Here is a 14,058-nt window from a genome sequence, read left to right on the forward strand (position 1 = left end):
TTCTCCCCAAAAATACTATCTCAAACATCAGAATACTAAATACAAATACTTGTCTTTGTTTTAAACGAACTTGCTTTGTAGCCTTTTTTTTAATTTTATTTTGTCTTGCTACTGATACCTGCCAAAAGTTTTGAGTGGCGTTAATCTGACAGAAATGTTGTACTAACAGTTTGATAATGTTTATATCTTAAATGGAAAAGGAAAACCCAAATATGAAAGTTTTTTTTTCGATAATTTACTTATATTTTGAAGGTAATTACTTCATAGACACTATGACTGCTTAGCAGCTCTAGAAAATGAGACTAACTTTCAAGAAAAATAAGATGAAAACAATTTAAGCAAAGCACTTTCTGCATTTCTGATTTTCCAAATAGCCCAGTTTATTTGAAGATGTTACTATTTTCTGTTTTGAACTCAAGATAGCAATCTTCTATGATTTAACCTCTTTTCCTCCAAATGACAACAAAAATCTCAAGGATGGCCTGGGTGGGGGAGAAAGAGCAAACAAAAGTATTTCAGTTAAAAATTCAAGGAATTATTTTGTTTCATATATTTTTAAAGTTTTGATGTAAGGCTTCTTGCAGATTGTGCTTGCATCCTGAATGTCCTAGTAATATAAAAGTCTACTGGATGCAGATCAGCATTCAGTTTTCCTACTAGATGAGGTAATCAATGTAAAAAATGAACTGGAAACTAGCAGAGAAAACAAGTGGTAAAAGAGTTATTAATGAACAACAAATTATTTTTGAATCTAGATGAAGTGTTGCTCCAATAGTGAGGAAAGCAGTGAGCTCCTTAGTGAACTGTGCTAATGGCAAAGCAAATTTTAAAAGTATTTAAAAACTGATCCTTTCATACCTGTTGTGTGCACTTCTTCATTATAGCTGAAAATGAATGATGTGAAAATAGTTGGTTTTGCTACATGTTTCAGCTCAACTGATTGGTTTCAGCCTAAACCATATGTAGGGCAGACAAGTATTCATAATCTTAAGAAAAGTGCTGAGCTGGCTGGCCTACTTTAGAGCAAAACAGAAATCTGAACGAATAATCACTTGTGATCCTTTCCTGTAGTAAACAGAGATACAAGAAGCAATACAGTTCTAATTTCCTGGTTCTGACTGTGTTTTAATAAAAACCTACTCTTAATTTTCTTGATTATTGTGGGTAAGCTTTTTGTTGTGTACTGAATGCAATTAATGTACATTTAGATTTACGGTCTTAATACTGTTCTGCATTCATACTATTTTTGAACTTTGCCTGACTAAAGCTAGCCATATGAAAGTCTTTAATTTGAAGTCTCAGAAATGGAAAGTCTTGGGCTGTTTGTGGAAAGAAAAGACAGTGAATAATAAATAGATAGTGGATGAAAATATTTAGAGCTGCTATCTAGTGTCATCTTGGAAAAGAAGCACAATTATTATATTTCTCTATTTGAAGAACATCAAAACTGCAATCCATTTTTTTTCTGTGAGTTTCTTCTCAGGCACTTGCCACTCTTTAAGAAAACTCAAATGGACATAGAGGTACACTTCATTTATCTGCATGAAAGTTATTAATTTCATCAGCACTGAAAAGTGAGGGAAATTTTTACTTATAATTAACAAGATATAGAAACTACTCCTTGGCTTAATCTGAGAGTTTGTGTAGATTGAATTTCATCATTGCCGTAAGATTCTGGATATAGTAGGCAAATTATTAGATATATTTCCAGTTGTTTGCACTTTGAACATTTCAAGCATTAATAACTAGGTGACAAACTCTTAAAATTTACAATTTCTTTGGATGATTTCCAATAAAATGCAAAGAATCATTCTCCTATTTGGAGATGAGATCTGCAGAGAGAGGAAAAGCAGGGTCAGATAGATAGTGTTAGTCAGCATGGTAGCACCCAGCTGGCAGGTGTGCTGCCCTGGTAGGAGATGAGATCCTTCTGGGGCTTGCAGGGAGATGGGGGCCCTGGATGGAGTGTTCCTGTACTTTTCTGCTGGGAGCAGTCCTGGCAAAGGCACCAGATGCAGCAGGGTTGGGTGGATGCTGAGATCTGTGGGGAAGGAGCAGGATCCTGGGAGGGGTGATGGTGACCACGTTTCCTTGGGGTGGAAAGGAGCCTCGATGCTCTCAGAGGGGTCTGGTTGGGAGGAGCTACTGCTTGAGAGAAGGTTTTTGGGTATGGGAGCCTGAAATGTGGGAAAGAGGTTGTTTCTGTGATTTGTCTTTGGTTGCAATTTGGCAGTTTCTTGCTTTGCTTGCTTGCTTGCTTTGCTCCTGGAAGGTGATTGAAATCCTTGCAGGTGTTTTGAGGCAGTGTGGATGTTTTTTTTGGGTGGGGGGCGGGGGGGGGGAGAGAGTTCTGAATTCCCCCTCACAAGCCTACCCTGGAATTTTAATCTGGTAGCACAATTTGCACCTAAAACAAATGAAACAAAATCCACACAGTTTAAGCAGTGATTCCTCTTTTGAATTGTGCTCTCATTTAAGGAAGTCTTCCAGCCAATGTACTTGGTTGTTTGAGAAAATGTTTTGCTTTGTGTAAATGAGGTGAGAGTAAGCATGAGGGTCTTTCAGGCCAACCCTGCCTGAGTGTGGAAGAGATTTAACAAGGCTGCAAGGAGTGCAAATTTTACAGTGTAGTGTGTGTGGACAAGTGAGTTGCATTGTTGGAGTTGTGCATTGTGAGAAATGGGCAGAGGAGAACAGGGCAGGTTTTGTTGCTGGAAGAGGAGATGGCACATGGAGTAACTTCTATCTATTAACATCTAGGAAGGTAGAAAGGAAAACGTGATAATGACTTAATTTCTTGGACTATTCCTTCCCTTTGGTTGAAGCATTTTTCTTGATGCATGAATTCCCAAGTGAGGTAGAAATTTATGTAGAACAATATGTGCCCTGCTTGGGGGGTTCCTGATACAAAATGGGGATAGGGATGCTTTCCTGAGGACTTGCTGCCTCTCATCCCTCCTGTGAGAGGCCCTGCTTCTGGTAATGAAGGACAAAGAAGCCTTCTTCTTGGACACTTCATCAGAGTGTCCTCCTCAGGATTTGGAGGCACAGTTTGATTCTTGGGTAAAATTTTTGGAGGAAGCTTTTGGACATAGGATTGTTAGTCCCTGAAAGGGCTCCCAGGCAGTCCAGAGGGTATTGGCAACTATGAGGAGGCATGGTAAATAGTCACTTCACAATCTTCACTGAGAAAGCAAGATGGAAGCTGTAGGTCAGAGCACTTTACTTAATTGAGTTGTCTTTGTATCTTTGGTTCCATAGAAAATACTGTTGATAATTGTGTCTGTTTTTTTTTCATCTGTATTTTGCTCAAGGCTGCATGAATGTCCTGTGTGAAATCATATAGCTTACTATAGTAGAAGTCATAATTGCAAATATGATGTTTTCTTTTTTTTTTATTATTTTTCTCCTTTCACTGGCTTGTCATCTTATTATGCAACTTGAGGTACAGTATTCTTACAGAAGCAATATTACCATTGGAGTATTGTTGGTTTTATTTCTTGTCAGAGCAAATTTTTATGAGAGGTACAAAAATGTCAACCAAGGCTGGAAAGAGAGAGCTTCCACTTGAAATCTGGGTGTGGATTTACATAAACCACAATCCCCCCCACACCTTGTATTGCAATTATGATTGAGAAACAATTGCATGAAGACTTGAAATGAAAACAAAGCTTCCAACATGCGACTTGCTTTTTCTGTAAAGTGCTTTCAGTAATGTCAGGACAGAGGCATATGGTGTCTGGAATAGTTTTCAGTTTCTTGATTGGATTTATTTTTTGTAGCAAGAAGCTTTCCAAGTCACTAATAGATTCTATTTTTTTTTTTTTTTTTTTTTTTTTTTTTTGCTTGCATTGTTATAACATGAAATTTATCACAAACTATTTGTGAATCTTGAGGTAGGGTCATATTGTGCTTGGTATCTTGACCTCTCCTTGATTGAAATGCATAGATGTGTTTGGGTTTGGAAGTGGGAAATTGGTAAGCTAGGGGAACTTAAAATATTTTAACACAAAATTAGTTCTGGCCTTCGAGGACAGGGACAGTATTTCCCCCAAAATGTTATGAGACTCCTACAAGTGTGGATTTTATATTTAAATCCATGAATATTGTAGATTAGTGAGAAGAAATTGGATTTTACTCTGTACAAAGAAGAAAGAAAAGAAAAAGCTCCTACCTCATCCAGATGTGTCTACTGCTTCTAAAAATTGGAAAGGGATTTCATTTAATTATATTTGTAAACTAAAGATACAGAAGATACAGTTCTATTTAAGAATGATATTGCAACTCTATTGAAATAAACTGTATTTTGATACATCTGAAAGGTTCTAGATGTTTCAGTATAAATGTTTCTGTCACTTTTCTCTGTTTTTTTTTTTTTGTTGTTGTCATAATTTTTTTTTTTTTTTTTTTGTAAATTTAGTTGTGAAACTTTAAGTCCCACATGGGGCAATGAGTGTGGTGTTGCTTTGGATGCCAGCATTACTTCCATGTCAGAGATAAGAGAGTGCTGAAGTAGAATCATGAATGTTTTCATGGAATTTCTTGCAGGCCTGGGAGGCAGTTGGGTATGGAAAGAAGAGGTATGTAATTGCCATGAAATTAATAAATGAGCATTGGGAGTGGGTATTCTGGGCTGATAAGGAGGGAATCTGATTTGGTTCTGAGCCAGTGATGATTGGTGAGGAAAGGAAGTGGAGAGACATTTTGAAAACAAGGGCTAGGTGCTAGTGATGGATGGGATTGAGGAAAGAGATATTGATTTTGTGGAAAAGGTGATAAGCTGTATGTCATAATTTATGTGTTAGGATTTCTGTGCCATCAGAGCATTTCTAATAGAAAAATGGAGTAAAATCTTTAAATGGCTGTGGCATAAGTAATAAATATCTCAGACATTGGTTGGGTTGGCTTCTTTTTGGTGTATGATAAACTTGTGGTGTTTAATGCTGTGAAAGGAAACAAAAGTAACTTTAGCTTTGTACATTTTGAATTAAGTTACTCCCAGAATCAGTGCAACCTTCAATTGAGGATGCAACTTACTATCTTTTCTTTCTCTTTGCAACACTATCTTTTCTTTCTCTTTGTTGTTCTAGTCAACAGTTAATTTAGGAAAGTGATTCAGGAGTTGCACTTTTTTTTTTTTTTTTTCAGATTATCTCAGAGATTAAACTTTGTGTGACTGTTCATTTAGTTATCTTTCAGAATTTGAAAATTGTTTTTTGATTGATACCAGTATTGATCTGTGCCTGTCTTCTGAAATTAAATTTGTGGTGGCTCCAGAGCGCATAGGAAGGTACTTTGGATTATGCAGCAAACACTGAGGTGTTTTTAAGCAACTTGATGCTTTTGGTGCAGGCTGGTGTGCTGCCACACCAGGTATTAAATTAGGCCTGTAAGCTACTTTGCATAATTGTGCTATTGTACTTTATCTGTCAGTTGTTGCTTCTCTATTGGGCTTGGGTATGATGTGGATTCAGCTCTGCTGGTGACCTGAGCTGGGGGTAGCACAGGGGGCTTTTCATTGAGCTCTCCTGGGGGTGTGTGTGAACATGAACTCAATTGTGCTTTGTAGAGAGGCTGTTGTTTCAAGGCTTTGAGCTTCAGGCATTGAAAGACATGGTCTCTTGACCTGACAAATGATGCTTTCCCTTTTTGTTAAAAAGATGGATAAGATAGCACTCTTTTAATCATCTATCTCTGGGGCTTAATTTTGCCATATTCAAAGTTTTATGATACCATGTAACCAGCAGGCTTATTCATTCAAGCTCCTGGACTGGATATGTGAATCTTGTATAGGCATGGCTCCTCACTGAAAATCAGACGCTGGAAAGAAGGGTGGTTCAAGTTTACAACTTTGTGTTTTCAGTGCCTGACCTTTTTTCTTTTTAAAATTGAAACTGTACTTCAAAAAGAAGGAATGAATGAAATGTAATTCTAAACCCGAAAGCTTGCTCTTTATCACGCAGTTGCCTCTCAGCTTCAGGATTTGTATACATTATTTTTATAGCCTTAAGTCCATGCATTATATGGCTTTACAGCTTTGCTTTTGCATACAGTTAAAATCTGTGCCTGAGATCATAGCAGGGTTTGATATATATCCCCTGCAGAAATTCCAGTGCTTGGGCAGTGTAGGAAGGGGTCTATAACCTTGTGTATTTTCCTGACAGCAGTTCACCTAGTAATAGGACTGAAAAGGAAGTTTTAAAGGCAGCTATAAGAAAAATTGCTCCCTCTTCCCAAATAAACAGATGAACAATTTGCTAAATATCCAGTGAGATTGGTCTGGGACCACATAATGCATCTAGATGCAAGATTAATTTGCTACTAGTTTATTTTAAATGCCTAATTTAATAAAACTCATAATTAGCACCTTCCTTGTATTCATTGTTTTGTGTAGTAGCTCAAAATTAACACCTGAAATATTTTCATCAGCCAAATTGGGTTATTAAGAGCACATTTTTTTTTCTTATTTAGCCACCAGTTTGAGCTGTTGTGTCTAAACCCAGTCATCCAGGTTAATTTTTCATGGAGCCAAGTAATAGTAATAGTTGCTGTTGACTTCAGTGGTGATACTGATGGTTAGAGTTTTTGGAAAAGCAGATCAGACAACAGAGTATCTACATGTGTATTCACATACATTATGTGTTTATATTTTAGATATAAACATATATAAGTGCATACCGTGTAGTCCAGAACCAAAGGTGAGTCTGAGGCAGCTTCATGAAGGAGAAAAGTGATTTTTTTCCTCTCTATTTGGAGCAGTGCCTTGTTCTTCTCCAGGCCTTGCTTCTTGTTGTCTTTTGTTGGTGGTCTTCAGTGCTATCTTCTCTATTTGTTTTGGATTTTTGGGTACTCAGAATAGAACATGTCCTATTCCAGTTTAACAGTTTGTTTATTAAATTACCTCCATCCTGTGTGCATATTCTGATGAGTTAAAAAACATATAATGGAAAAGTGTCTGTAGAAAGAATTCACTGTAATCAGCTGTAAAACAATTTCAGGCATACTGCTCTCTCCTCCCCTTCACCCTTCCAAAAGGCACCACTGAAGAGCAACAAGGCATAGCTGAAATGTACCTTTGACAAGCACTTAAAAAAATTAGTTTCTTCCACTGGTAATCAATATAGATTATTTTTTGGTGAGATGTACAATGTATATATATGTATGTTCCCACTATGTGTGTTGGTTTTTGTGGAATTCATTGCTTTAAATGATACACAGTGTTATACTTTAAATGGCTAAAGGTGACTATTTTTGATTTTTTTAAAAAGCATCTTCATTAGCAATTGTTTTGAGTGCAATCAAAATTATGGATGGAATGCTACTTGTGGACTTAATGCAGGGTAGGTGTATTAGTGGACCAATATTTGAGACAAGTGAAAGAATGTTTGTGAAGGAAGACCAGAACTATTTCCAGACTGATTTCTTTGCCTTTGCAAATGCAAAGAAATCAATCTGTCACTTTGACCTTGGATTGTGTGTTGCAGTTGAAATACGTTTTTTCCCCTGAACTCTATTGCAAAAGGTGGAAAGTTAAGATATGACAGATTAGAGAGAATAAGACAGTAAAGATGCAGAATAAGAATTCATTCTTTTGTTGAGATTGTTGCTCAGGGTTATACCTCTTGAGCATTTTGTTATAGCGTTGGTGCAGTCCTGTGAAGCACAGTTGGGCTGTCCAATGACTTTGTAGGAGACAATATTGTAGATGTTGCAAAATGTCACTATTAAAAATAAGGATTTGCACACCTGCTGTAGTCTGGTAGATTGTTTCTAAAAATGAAATGGCAGGGAGCTCTCTGGTTTGTTGCTCTGCTGTATCAGAAATGATGTATCTGAGTGATGGGTGCTGGATTAAGGCAGTGTATATTTCAGGCTGGTGGTTCCTTAGTGTAAACAGCACTGTGCAAACACTCCAGGAGCTGCCAGGAGCCATTTTGCACCTAACGCATTCCCATGTGGTTTTCTACCCTGTGCAGTGGTTTACATCCATGATTTTTGTAAAAGCAGCAGGGTGTCTTTATTCTTAATTTTTTTTCCTGAATGCTCTCAGGCTGAAGAGAGAGATGAAGAAGATCTGGTTATTTCAGGTCAGTGTCTGGATTAGCTTCTTGGCAAAAACTTATTTTGGATCATGTACTGCCATCACCACAAAACATAGTAAGTCAGACTGGATATCTCTAGCTCTGTTTAGGTAAGATCAATTTCCTCTATGAAAAACAAAAGGAGAATCTCTGTGGAGAGGTGGGGGTTGAATGTAATATAATAACCACTTGCCAGAAAGATACTTGATAGTAGTTAGATTCTGAGGGAGTTACAACCACTTAGTGTGTCTCTAAAGGGAACCAGGGTGCACTCACTGGAAGGTTATTGGTCTAGCTGTTGGACAACATATATATCTTTGGTGAATTTTTTGCAAATATACCTATTGTAAAAATAAGTGTTAAAATATGAGCAATATGGACTCTAAAGAATATTGCCAAAAACAGTTGATGCCTGCATTTGGGTATAGGGCCATACTTGCTGCATAGAAGGGCTGTCACAATCTATAGGCATTACTGGCTGAAGAGAAACAAACAATTCATTAAACATAATGGAGTATTGAATGTCTCTTACAATTTTTGTAAGGTTCTTGTTCTGTCATGGCTCTTCAGTTCTTGAATTTGGAATTGCTATGCTAGCTACACATGCCTTATTATTTTATGTTGAAATAAGTACACATCATATTTTTAAAAAAGGCAGCATAATAAGTCTAAATTTAATTTTAAAAGGAAATCTTATATTTCAAGGGCCAGCATCTTTTGTTTATAGAAAATTATACAGAAGTCCTCTGTATCTTTAACTGAAATGGTTTCTAATTTATGCTTGATTCTTCTGCTAGGTTAATGTTAATTAGTTTAACATATCACTCATAAAAGATGTCATAGTTGAGTCATTGTGTAGGTAACAAATCTTGCACTGGCTAGCAATGAAGAAATATTACCTCTATTAAAACTCACACTTAAACGTGGAGTCAGTAAGGGCCCATGACATTTTGCAGTTATATAGCTTAATGCATTTTAATACCTTCGGTGGTGTGAGGTTTTTCCTTGGGAGGCTGTGTGGGGGATAAGCAAGTGAGGCAGAGCCTTCAAATTATGCAGTCAGTATAGAGTGTAGCCTGTGCCAAGTGAGAAACCCAGCAGAAATGCTGGCTTGGGCTGAGATTGGGTTTGGAGTATTTTATAACGATTTAACCTTAAAAACCCCACAACTGTCCAGTGTTGGGTTACCCAATGAAAACACACATAAGCTGCAGTAAAAAGGTCAAATCTACTTATATTTAGAGCCCAAGTAATTAGATATTAACAACGCAGCTAAGTATGCAGGCTTGTAATTAGCTAAGTAGTTTCATCCATTTCTGCCCTGAGAGAAGCATTAAAGCTGGGCCTCTAGTGGAAAGCAAATTTCAGTTGTGATTGTGGAGTGGTTAGTGTGACTATGTAATACTTTATTTCAAAATAATCCCCGAGCTGCTCAGAGGAGGTGATGCTCTGGTGCTGCCAACACAGCAGTGACCTGCACTGAGTCCTATCATCCTGCTCAGCTGGTACAGGTATTCCAGGGCATGGGATGGGCAAAGCAGAGTACTGTGATCAAACTTCTAGCCAAAAGCTGCTGCCCACATTTCTTTGCTTGTTTAAACCGTCAGCATCTGGATGGCAAGCAGCAATTGGGTCAGTGTTTGAGGATGCTGTTGCTTCCTCTGCCTGAGGAAGCCTGGGTGAGCAGAAAGTGCTGGATCTTGGAGGTTGGTGGAGTTTAACTTGAACAGCACAGGAAGGTATGAGCAAGAGTTTTGCATGAACAAGAGTTTTGCATCCAGAACACTAACATAATAAAGTTTAAACCTTCTCCCATTGCTAAAGGTTGTAAGCACTTCATGGCACTGGAGCCAGGCCAGTCACTCCAGTATGTGGTAGAGAATGTCTGAAACTTTGGAGTGCAGCTCCAAATTAGTGAACCAGATGTATTTTCTTGCAAACTGCATTTGTTTCCCTGTGCAGCAGATTACTCTAGGTTTGTGGCCAAATAAATGTGGTAAGGTTGATCAGAGAAAAGAGGGTTACTGCTATTTACAAAAGCAAACAGCCAGCATGTTCTAGCAACTCACAGTCTGAATATCAAAATAAATGAGTTTTTTTCTTTAATATTTTTAAGTATCCTGCTAAATTCAGTGTTTCAGATCTGAGAAATGTCATCTTTGCAGCTGGTAGAGTTGGCAGAAGAACAGGAGTTTTATTCTGCTGCCTCCTTTCAAATTATGTGTTTTTGAGCTCCTTCGGACTTGTGTATTCCAGTAAAAGGCCAATGTGGTGATTATTTTTAGTGTGAGGATTAAATGAAATTCTGTTAATAAAAATATACAGTTCTTTGACATCGTGCTTTACAGCTCATAACATGGGTGTATTTGCTGAGTGTCCCAGCATAGTTAGGTGAAGACATAGGACAAGTATCCCTTTGAAGTGACTACAGTCTTCAGTGTGTCACCCTGACCTTTTAATGAGTTCATCAGTGTGGTGTATGCAACTGTGAACATTAGGTTTTCTCTTGCTAAAGGAGACATCTTTCTATGAATAGGTTGCTCTTAAGGCGATGTTTTCCTGAGACAGTTCTATTTTAGCTTCCTTGGCCATTTGTTCACTCATTTGTTTGCAATTATAAATTCTGGTTACCATGAGACTTGAAAAATTGCCACAAACAAGCGACTTCTTTCTGAATTTGCTTCTCACCTTGGATTTGCATTAAGCTTTCAGACTTCCCTTAATTTTAACCATGAAAACTGAATATATTACAGTAATTTTATTAACATCAAAAGGCTTCAAATTGTTCACATGTAGCTCTTAAAATTTATAAAGCAGCAGTTTAGGACTTTGAAATTTTTAACAGATGCTCAGCTAGTTCTCAGTATTTGAGCTTAAAGCAGAAAGAATTTAACTCAATTATAATAATGTAAACCTTTCCACTTTGCTTTGCATAATTAAATATTTTCATTTACATAGCACAGAAGTTTAACATTCTAAACAGGGTAGATAAGCAGAAGAAAAAGGCAGACAAAGATGCATCTTTAATGCTTCCAGAGTAGTAATGCACATGCTGGTAATCTTACTCTGCTTATTAATCATAACTTTAACTAGAAATCCATATGCAAATTCCTGTGAATATGGATTGTATCTAATATTTTGATATATATATTTTTAATTGTGTGCATCTTTGGAAGTGTGCAGAAAGGTATATTAAAACTGGAGCAGGAATGCAGTAACCTTGAGGTCTTCTACTTGTTTTAAAATATTAATTAGTGGAACAAGTCTGAGGAAAATTAAGGTATCTGGCCAATTTTTGTGGATGCAGGAAATGGCTTGACTGTGCCTCTGTGGAAGTCTGTCATCCTGATGGTGTAGCAAAAACTACACTAGAGGTAGTTATTACTGCTACTTTGGATAATGCTGTGTCTCAGATTCACCAGCCTGCTGTCAGAGCAGCTTCTCTGTGGTATAAAAGAAAGCATTGTGTGTTTTGGGGGCTATAAAATAGACCCAAGGTGTGCAAATAAACACCTGCACTTTCCTAAATTACTGCTGTCTGTCAGGTCCAGGTCAGCAAGATGTATCAGGCTGGAAGGAATACTTACTGGTTTTGAAGAAATTTAGTGCAACTTCTGTTGTCTGGTTTTATGTCACACTTGAATCTTCTTGAAAGTGGGAGGATCAATGGCGTTCCCCTATAATAAAATAAAATAACTTTGATTCTTATGTTCCTGAATTTTCGAAGTGTATATTACAGACTATGTCACATAGAGGGAAAAAAAGTTGCCTTTTTTTTTTTTAAATGCCTTTTGTTTGCTTACCCTTAAACTTCACCAAGTGGCTGTCTTACTCTGGTTGAATGCTTGACATCAGAGGAGTTTGGAGGTTTGCCTTTGTTTTATGTTTGTTACATGCTTCAAATCTCAAAATTCAAGTGCCAATATATAGGACACATACAATAATTCTATACGTTACAATTAAGAGAAGAGGGATTTTTAGAAAAACTTGGGTTGCATTAAACACTATTTCCCATGTATTGATTTTATGGCATATATCAAACCACTAAAAGAAAGTGGAAACCCAAGCAAAAGGGCGAATACCTGTGCATATATTTGTGTGCGCATGCATTGCAGTGAGTGGGGGCAGGAGAACTTAAAAGAAGTTTGTGTGTTACCTTTGATATTTTATTTACATTTTCTCTAGGGTTCTTTAGGTAGGAGCTTAGGAAAATTGCTTCAGTGGCACATTTCTGGGGATTTCTGTCAATTGCCTAGGTTTTTTCCATTTGCACATAGATTTTCGAGTGCACTATAAAACCTTTTGTCATATTTTTTGCTTGTTTGATGGGATTGAAGGTAAGAGAGCAGAATGTAGGGGAAAATGAGAATTTGATTTCCAGTGAAGCAAAATTTCATGTCCTAAAGCTGCTTCTGACAGCCATTCTTTTAACTCAGTCTCACTGGCTGTTTGCTAACTTCAAATCCAGTGGTGTAGGTTACTTGTTTAAAGAACAAGTGAAGCTATAAGGATCTCATTAACTTTGATTTTCATGTTATCCCAAAAACTTGTAGCAATATATGTGCTCTTGTTTCCTCTTGCCTCTGATCATTGGGGAGTGCTTAGATGTACTAAAAATTCTTTGGCACCTCTGAACACCCTAAACATAATTTTATTGGTAGAAGGGCAACTGGAGGCTGAGTACGGAGTTCTCTTAGTTTTTCATTATTGCTCATTTGGCTTTAGCTGTTGAATATCTTGCCAGTCTTCTTTTCTATTCTTGCTTCATTAGACTTGTGCTGTTTTTCTGAAGGATTATGAGCAGTTCTCATTATGAAGTAGCTACTTAGCTCAGGAAATGGAAATTCTCTAAATTTTTGAGTTGTTTTGTTGTTTAGGAGAAAAAATGGGATTGTTTTGGTTTATATTGGATACATATAGTAAATGTATTGGAGAGGTGTCAGTATTGTAATCATATTAGATAAGTGGTTTTTGTATATGAGGAGAAGACATGGTTCTGTGTCTTTGGATTCTCACCTGTATTTCTTAGGTGTGTTGCCTTCCAGCTGGTTTTCTGTTATACTGTCTCTAGCTCTGTTTCTGCTCATTTGCACCTGGATGTTACCATACTAGGGCATCTTCTGGGGGATACAGAATCATTTCAGTATGTGACATCGGGCACTTGCCTAACTTCCTATATGTATGAGGCAGGATTTGGATATTTTTGGTAAAGAATCGTGTGCAGAGAGCTCTGTGTAGAAGGTAGGAAAATACTTTTCTTGGATGCTGGATTTTGTCCGCAGTTACCTGATGCTCTGTGGCTTAATTTATACAGAGGTCGTGTATTTCTGCTTTACTAAGCCTTTCTCTCTCTCTTAAAGTAATTGTGTGCCCATTTCTCATTGAAAAGCTAAACTAAGAACCTGGCATTCCAAAAATAATACTGGAATATTAGGCCTAGGGTTCTCTGGAGTATAACCACTTATTTGTGTGGTAGGTGCAGTTTTCTTGTTTTTTTGTCCAAAGATTTAGGGAGTGTCTATGCACTTTCCACTTCCCAAGTCATTAGTGATTTGTGGCTGATTTGGTCCAAGTTTAACTATTGCTTTTAATCTCTGGGGATTAGAATTCCTAGATGTTTTAATACCTGTAACTGTCATTAGAAACTTCAGTGAGTAAGCAAGTCCTGATTTATGAGCACTCAATTAATCTTAATGCCTGGGATTTGTTCCAGTTAATTCACACATCTGGATGAGTGCCCAAGGTTTTCAAAGAATTCTTAAAATTTGCATATTGACCTTCGAGGATTGGCTAGTAGAACCAGGGTATCATGCACATAAAACAGTTATTGTATGGGACCTATTTTAGTATTTTTATTATCTTTCGGACCATGCCTCTGGTGATGTTGAAGAGGGGGCATGGGGAGCAGATGTTCTTGGTTCTTGCTCAGTTCTTGGTTTTGAGAAGTATGGGAGCACAGCAGCTTAATCCAATTGAG

General features: G+C 37.3%; 1 protein-coding gene across 44 annotated transcripts in view; it reads left to right on the forward strand.

Annotated features, from left to right (window-relative positions):
• The window catches only part of LOC110483451 (uncharacterized), a 425,837-nt gene that overhangs the window by 5,391 nt on the left and 406,388 nt on the right, over nucleotides 1–14,058 (forward strand). For 2 of the 44 annotated variants that reach the window (XR_014953367.1, XM_085573591.1), the window contains exon 1: nucleotides 1–8,087. The exons of 41 other annotated variants lie outside the window; for them this stretch is intronic. The gene's annotated coding sequence lies outside the window, so the exon portion shown is untranslated. One more of the 44 variants, XM_085573586.1, reaches the window with a different exon arrangement.

Source organism: Lonchura striata, chromosome 2, assembly GCF_050655825.1.
Source record: "Lonchura striata isolate lonStrDom1 chromosome 2, ASM5065582v1, whole genome shotgun sequence".
NCBI classification, from domain to species: Eukaryota; Metazoa; Chordata; class Aves; order Passeriformes; family Estrildidae; genus Lonchura; species Lonchura striata.